General features: G+C 42.8%; 1 protein-coding gene across 5 annotated transcripts in view; it reads right to left on the bottom strand.

Moving 5' to 3' along the window:
- Positions 1-7,500, bottom strand: part of LOC123503362 (alpha-mannosidase 2-like) — a 402,577-nt gene that overhangs the window by 352,852 nt on the left and 42,225 nt on the right. Inside the window, exon 1 of one of the 5 annotated variants that reach the window (XM_045253044.1) lies at positions 967-1,186. The exons of 3 other annotated variants lie outside the window; for them this stretch is intronic. The gene's annotated coding sequence lies outside the window, so the exon portion shown is untranslated. Of the gene's footprint in view, positions 1-966; positions 1,187-7,500 lie in introns of those variants that run through there. One more of the 5 variants, XM_045253046.1, reaches the window with a different exon arrangement.

Genomic DNA, 7,500 nt, shown 5'->3' with positions numbered 1-7,500 from the left:
GTTGCGGCGTGGGATGCTGGTGGCGCCGGGTTTCATTTCATAACTGCACGGGCCCCACAAGTATTGATGAATTCATTGGAAGGCCACATCATGCCGGGCCGCGGACCAAATTTATGAAACAAAAAGGTCAAGAGGTCTCCAGGTCGCGGCCATAATGTCACGCACTCAGATATTCCGAGTCCTCTTCATACAGGTGTTTGTTTGATAAAGCCTGCACCTGTGTGATTCTGGACATTGCGATACACTTTGTGAGAAATTCTATACTACAAATCAATAACTTAACCACTTCTATACCGAGACTCATTTTTACCATGATTTTGGGGTATGATTAGACGATTTTTATGTGCATTAGGAGGTCTATGGAGGTTAAAACATTAATCACCAGGGTCTTTACTATCTTAACCCCCACATAAGGTTCTGAAGCGTTATAAAGTTGCTAAGTAGTAACTAGAATGAATGTGAAAACGCATCCTGGTACTAAAGGGGTTAATATTAATAACAAAACCTCATCTGACTAATCCTGCTCGATCTTACTGAGCAACTAGAGAGGTACAGAACATTAAAAAGAGCCTTAATCAGTGCACAGTTCTTTGTCACCTGTGTTGCCTTTCGATACCTGTCCTCTACATTTACGTCAAGCCATTTTAGTAAACTTACTTAAGAAGCTACAGCACTCGATAACTGGCATTCTTATGTGCGCAACTGTGATCGACTTTTTTTTTTTTTTACGTAGGGAAGAGAACCGGCCAAGGGCAAAAAAAAGAAATAAAAAAATGCCCACTTTGAGTGCTGGCTCTCTAAAAAGTGGAGAAGCGTCAGCCAAAATTGGGAAGCAAATGCCTCGATACAGCAAAGCCACTGTTCAATTGTAGCTTGATAACACTTATTTCGCTAAAGCTGTCACACTAGTCAGCAATATTCAGCTCTACGAGAATAATTTCACTGAACACCATTCTCTTCACTTACGCCTGTGACTCTTGCTTACACTTTCCCAGCCAGCATATCCCGTGGCCGTGTTGTCACCTCGCCACCACTGCGCTAATGCACCACGAGCAGCGATACCTCGAGATGACTACTAATGTTGGGCTCCGTCACTTTCACCGAGGCCTGTCACTTAACACCTCGAGTCACGTCACGAGGAATGGCGCTCTTGACAGGTGGGGATGATGAGCAGGTGGCAAGGACAGGCAAGGCTTCTGGGCAGTCTGCCTGACGATACCAACACGCCTGCTTCATCCGTCTCCAAGGCCAGGACCGAGACACGCCACTCGACACACTTAGAGCTGCTTTACTTCACTCGACACTGCTCAGAGTTCCAGGCGACGTCTAATGCTCTACACGAAGGCTTACTGCAGCGTGACGGGGCTCTTATGCACAAAGCTACGCAATATTCACTTCCATTTAAAGCCCAAGGAGTATATAACCATGTGTGAGCTTAGCAGTGTATGCTTTAGACGGATTACTGAGGGTGTCACGTACATCTAAGACATAAGCCTGTATTCAGAAATGCTTTCCCCTCACACCACGACAATTTCCCAAGGCCACAGACAACTAGCACGGGTTTAAGACAGTTCCTCCTCATGATAAACTAGTAATCTTGCAAATCCATCACCAGAACCATAAAAATACTCTAAAAAACACGAGTATTTTCAACTGGAGCCTTTGGAAAGCAGTGATGGTGAGAGAGCAAAAGCTTTCAGAATAAGGGTCTTGTTCACACGTACGGCAGACGTTTAATTTGTGTGTGTGTGTGTGTGTGTGTGTGTGTGTGTGTGTGTGTGTGTGTGTGTGTGTGTGTGTGTGTGTGTGTGTGTGTGTGTGTTTAATCTATTACGTTCCTACTCCTTCCCTAATTTAATTTCTCTCATCTATCTGTCCTGTATATCTTTCCTTTATTCCTCTTTATGGTTGGATCTTCTCTCTCTCTCTCTCTCTCTCTCTCTCTCTCTCTCTCTCTCTCTCTCTCTCTCTCTCTCTCCGTCAGGTAAGTGTGTTTACTGCCTTCCACTTTCCACTGATATTTGGTCCCGCTATCACCAATGGCCCGAAACTGCTCTCACCCATTACCTCAACGCACTCTCTCTCTCTCTCTCTCTCTCTCTCTCTCTCTCTCTCTCTCTCTCTCTCTCTCTCTCTCTCTCTCATTAACACAACGTAGCATTACCAATGGAGAGAGCATCAATAACAGACACTGGTAATTCTCTCTCTCTCTCTCTCTCTCTCTCTCTCTCTCTCTCTCTCTCTCTCTCTCTCTCTCTCTCATTAGTCATTCCTCGTATTTTCTCATTACCTTCCCTACTTTATGTCTCCTCCAATTCTCGTTCTCTAACACCTCGAATGCCGCTTACTCCTACTTCTTCTCCTCCTCCTCCTCCTCCTCCTCCTCCTTAACTTACGCTTCTCGGAAACTTTGGCATGGCCTTCGTAGGGGAGAAACCATTAATGCACTTTCGCGGTCCACGAATATTGCCGCCTCCTCCTCCTCCTCCTCCTCCTCCTCCTCCTCCTCCTCTTCCTCCTTCTTTAGACCTACGAAATATATACGTTATTCTAATTATTTTTGTTCTTCCTCTTCGTCATCTTTTTTCTTGCTATTCTTTATTTCCCTTCTTTCTTTCTTCCTTTCAAAAATCTTCCGTTGTTTATTCACTTTTCCACCATTTCTTCTTTTCCTTTGTCTAATTCTTCCCTTTAACTTTCCTTCTCTCCTTCACGCTCTTTCGTATCCTTTGTCCTCTTTCATTTTCTCTTTGATTTCATTTTACCTCCTCCTTTGTGTGTGTGTGTGTGTGTGTGTGTGTGTGTGTGTGTGTGTGTGTGTGTGTGTGTGTGTGTGTGTGTGTGTGTGTGTGTGTGCGCGTCTGGCCACATACGAGTGCATAGGCGTGATAATACACATGAAGGATATGAACCATTTCAGGTGCCAGCCAAGGCGGTGTGTGTGTGTGTGTGTGTGTGTGTGTGTGTGTGTGTGTGTGTGTGTGTGTGTGTGTGTTTGCTGTGGACATATGAGTAGAGGTAGTGGTTGTGGCGGTGATCAAAATGCGTAGAGGTAGGAACGACAGGAGTAGTAGTAGTAGTAGTAGTAGTAGTAGTAGTAGTAGTAGTAGTAGTAGTAGTAGTAGCAAAACAAAACAAGAATACCACCACTAGTAAAATCACTTTCAAAACATCCACAAAACTGAAAACAAATAATCATATCAGTCGTCGCTTGACTTCTAACCTTTATCCATTCTCTCCCCTTCTCGCCTCGTCCCTCCATGCTGCCCTCCACTCACCCCTGCCCCCATCAGCCCCCTCCCTCACCACACACTTCACACTGCCACTCCTCATGATGACGGCAGGTTCCATCACGAAAACTCAGTCTGATTAGAGGAGGAGGAGGAAGAGGAGGAGGAGGAGGAGGAGGAGGAGGAGGAGGAGGAGGAGGAAAGGTGAAGCGTGCCCCAGCATGAGTGTAAAGTAAACATGTGCTAACGAGAGAGAGAGAGAGAGAGAGAGAGAGAGAGAGAGAGAGAGAGAGAGAGAGAGAAGGCAAACACACACACACACACACACACACACACACACACACACACACACACACACACACACACACAAACTTTACCACCGTGACTGACAAACAAAGTGAGCGAGTGAATGACTGACAGACAAACAGACACACAGACAAACACAGTGCAAGACAGACAGACATACTGACAGATAAACGAAAAAAAAGTATCTTCCATTCTTTAATATGTTGCTCTCTCTCTCTCTCTCTCTCTCTCTCTCTCTCTCTCTCTCTCTCTCTCTCTCTCTCTCTCTCTCTCTCTTCATCTCTCCCTCCCTTCCTGCATTCCTTTATCAATAACACCATTTTTAGCTCCGACCTCTGACTTCTCCACAATTCCCTCTCTCCTTCCTCTATTGACCCTTCCTACCCCTCTCTCTCTCTCTCTCTCTCTCTCTCTCTCTCTCTCTCTCTCTCTCTCTCAACAATTTTTACCCATAATCACCTTTGAAAACTCTTATTTTTTGCAGTACAGTGTCTAAGATCCACCAGAAGCTTATTTAGAGTTGCGGTTCCATTATTTTCATTATTTCTTCATTTTATTTCGTGTAAGTCATTTTTAACGGCAGAGAGAGAAGATTAACACTCCTCACCTCCCGACACCTTCATTTTTCCCCTTATCCCTTCGTTCCCTCCCCTATTTTCAGCTTTATATTCACCCCTTTCTCCCTTTCTCCCCTATTCATTTCCTTTTCTCTTCATTCTCCTCCCTTCCACCCTCTTCTCCCTCTCCCTCTCTCTCTCTCTCTCTCTCTCTCTCTCTCTCTCTCCCTACCAAGCTTCACTCCGTTAAAAAAAACCAACAGTGCTTTAATAAACTTTTTTTGTTCTGTTGCAATACACACTGTGGTGGGTGCCTTGTTCCCTCTTCCCTCCCCTCCCTTCCCTCTCCTCCCCTCTCCTCTCTTCTCCCTCCCTTTCATTCCCTCACCTCCCTGACTCAATCTCTTCCTCCCTCTCACCCTCCATCAATCTCTCTCTCTCTCTCTCTCTCTCTCTCTCTCTCTCTCTCTCTCTCTCTACAAAACACACACACACACACACACACACACACACACACACACACACACACACACACACACACACACAGAAACGATGATTCTATTATTATATAAAAAGAAACGAGAAAAAATAAGGAAAAGATCAAGAAAAATTAAACAATTGACAGAGAGAGAGAGAGAGAGAGAGAGAGAGAGAGAGAGAGAGAGAGAGAGAGAGAGAGAGAGAGGGGGGGTGGTCCTAAAGCAAAAGTACAACAGTCGTAGTTACTTTCCTTTTTTTAATTCTTTCGTTTATACACACGAGCAGGAAAAATGAAAAAAAAAGAAAAAAACAGCTACATGGAGACTGAGGCTGTAAAAAAAATGGTAATGTTGAAAGAGAGAGAGAGAGAGAGAGAGAGAGAGAGAGAGAGAGAGAGAGAGAGAATATTAAAGCGTCATAAAACTGAAATCACGTAAAGTATAAACCATATTTGTCCTGTCTCTCTTTCTCTCTCTCTCTCTCTCTCTCTCTCTCTCTCTCTCTCTCTAATGACAGGAGGAAAAGCCACAACTAAAACTAAAAGAAACCCCCAAAAATTTACTGCCATTCTTAAAAGACAAAGAAAAAAAACAGTAGCATTTAAAAGAGAGAAAAAAAGAGGAAAACACCATAACCCTTTAAAATTCTACGCTATAACTCTTAAAACAATTATACTGGAAAAGAAAAAAAAACATTAATGGATCAATAAAAGGAATTAGAAACAGATGAGAGAGAGAGAGAAAAAAAAAATCTAGCCATACTTTGAGAAATTGCATCGATTCTCTTGTTATTGTTGTTGTTGTTGTTGTTGTTGTTGTTGTTGTTGTTGTTGTTGTTTGTTTTCTACTTTTTTTTACTCATTTATATAATTATTTCTTTTTTTTTTTTTTTGTTAATGCACGTAAAATATGTTGATAGTATTGTTGTTGTTGTTGTTGTTGTTGTTGTTGTTGTTGTTGCTGTCATTGTTGTTGTTGTTGCTATGAAAGTTAGCGTCACGTTATTCTCGTTGTTAGCTTCCTGTCACTCCTGTTGTTGCTGCTGTGGTTGTTGTTGTGGTTGTTGTTGTTGTTGTCATTGTTGTTACTGTCAACATGAAGACCTCAATCCAGAGTTGTTGTTGTTATTGTTGTTGTTGTTGTTGTGTGTGTGTGTGTGTGTGTGTGTGTGTGTGTGTGTGTGTGTGTGTGTGTGTGTGTGTGTGTGTGTGTGTGTGTGTGTGTGTGTGTGTGTGTGTGTGTGTATGTAGTTTTTGGTGTAGTGTATACTGTTATTAAAACCCATCATCCTTGCCACTGCTAAAAGCCTCTATGTTCCTATCCCCCCCCCTCTCTCTCTCTCTCTCTCTCTCTCTCTCTCTCTCTCTCTCTCTCTCTCTCTCTGTTCCCAATCATCTCTTACCCTCCTTCACGCCACCCTTTCTCCTATCACCCATACACTATCCCCCCCATTCCCCATTCCCCAGACACTAGCTATTACCCCTTTATTCTCCTTACACGCCTCACCTTCCTTCCTTCCTTCCTTCCTTCCTTCCTGCCTTCCTCCCTCCACCCACTCACTCCACATCGTTTACGAGAGCCATAGCAATAAAAAACAATGGCTCACTTTTCACAATAATACTAGGAACTGAATCTACTCCAAAAAGAGGAAAAAGAGAATCGAGGAAAGGAGAGAGAGAGAGAGAGAGAGAGAGAGAGAGAGAGAGAGAGAGAGAGAGAGAGAGAGAGAGAAGAGGAGGATGTTATTGGACGTGAGGATGTAATGGAGATAAAGTTAGCAGTGGTGTGTGTGTGTGTGTGTGTGTGTGTGTGTGTGTGTGTGTGTGTGTGTGTGTGTGTGTGTGTGTGTGTGTGTGTGTGTGTGTGTGCTATAATTACACACACACACCTAACCTAACCTAACTTAACCACACACACACACACACACACACACACACCAATGACAATAGCACACTCGGGACACGCCTATGCAAAACCTATTTATAATTACGGACCGGTATTTTTTCACCGGTAACTGAAACAGGATAACCAGCGTAGACGAGGCCCCAGTTCAGCCCTGCCAGCAAGACAAGACCAGGGACTCTCAAAGCTCTAAAACTCAACGCAATGTAAAGAAGATTCCCATTATAACACAAATATACCAATTAATTAGAGTTAACATTCATTCCTTGTAGATAATCAGAATAATGTAGCTTGTGTATGAGTTAATCCTTTCAGTACCATGCCGGGTTTTCTCATTCATTCTGGTTACTATTTGGCGATTGAAATAGTAAGAACTCTGGCCACTAATGTTTTGACCTCCATAGACCTTCGTAATGCAAATAAAATCGTGTAATCATACTCAAAAATCATGGTAAAATTGACTCTCGGTACTAAAGGAATTAAGAGAAGGTGCTAAGTGTAAACAACTGGTGAGATAAGAGCGAATGTATAAACGGAAAGCCCCACTATCAGAAACTATAATGCCCCTTCCGTTGTAACTTTAATCTCCAGCGAGGCATAACATAAATAGCCTTATTGTCACAACGTACCGACAAAATAAGACATTCAAAACCACGGCATTGTTCTCGTTATATCTTACACCGCATCATATTTACAAGTGAAGGAAGAATCTTTTTAACCACAAATCTCCAGTGAAGCATAACGAAACTGGCCTTACTGACACAACACACTGAGAAATCACCTATTCAAAACTACGCCATCATTCTCACTATACGCTACACCACATGATATTTCCAAGTGAAGGATGAGTTTTTCTTAATCATAAATCACCTAGTTATGCACTGTAGCGAGACCTCTTTCACAACGCCCTTGGAAACACCACATTAAAAACCACAGCATTGTTTTCATTATACCCAAAATCATAGGATATTTTTACAAGTCAAGGATGAATCTTCTTAATCATAAATCACAGCCATGTATAGTAGC

The sequence above is a fragment of the Portunus trituberculatus genome, chromosome 14 (genome assembly GCF_017591435.1).
Source record: "Portunus trituberculatus isolate SZX2019 chromosome 14, ASM1759143v1, whole genome shotgun sequence".
In the NCBI taxonomy this organism is placed as follows: Eukaryota; Metazoa; Arthropoda; class Malacostraca; order Decapoda; family Portunidae; genus Portunus; species Portunus trituberculatus.
The sequence above is the reverse complement of the archived record's forward strand: the minus strand, read 5'-3'. Positions and strand labels throughout refer to the sequence as shown.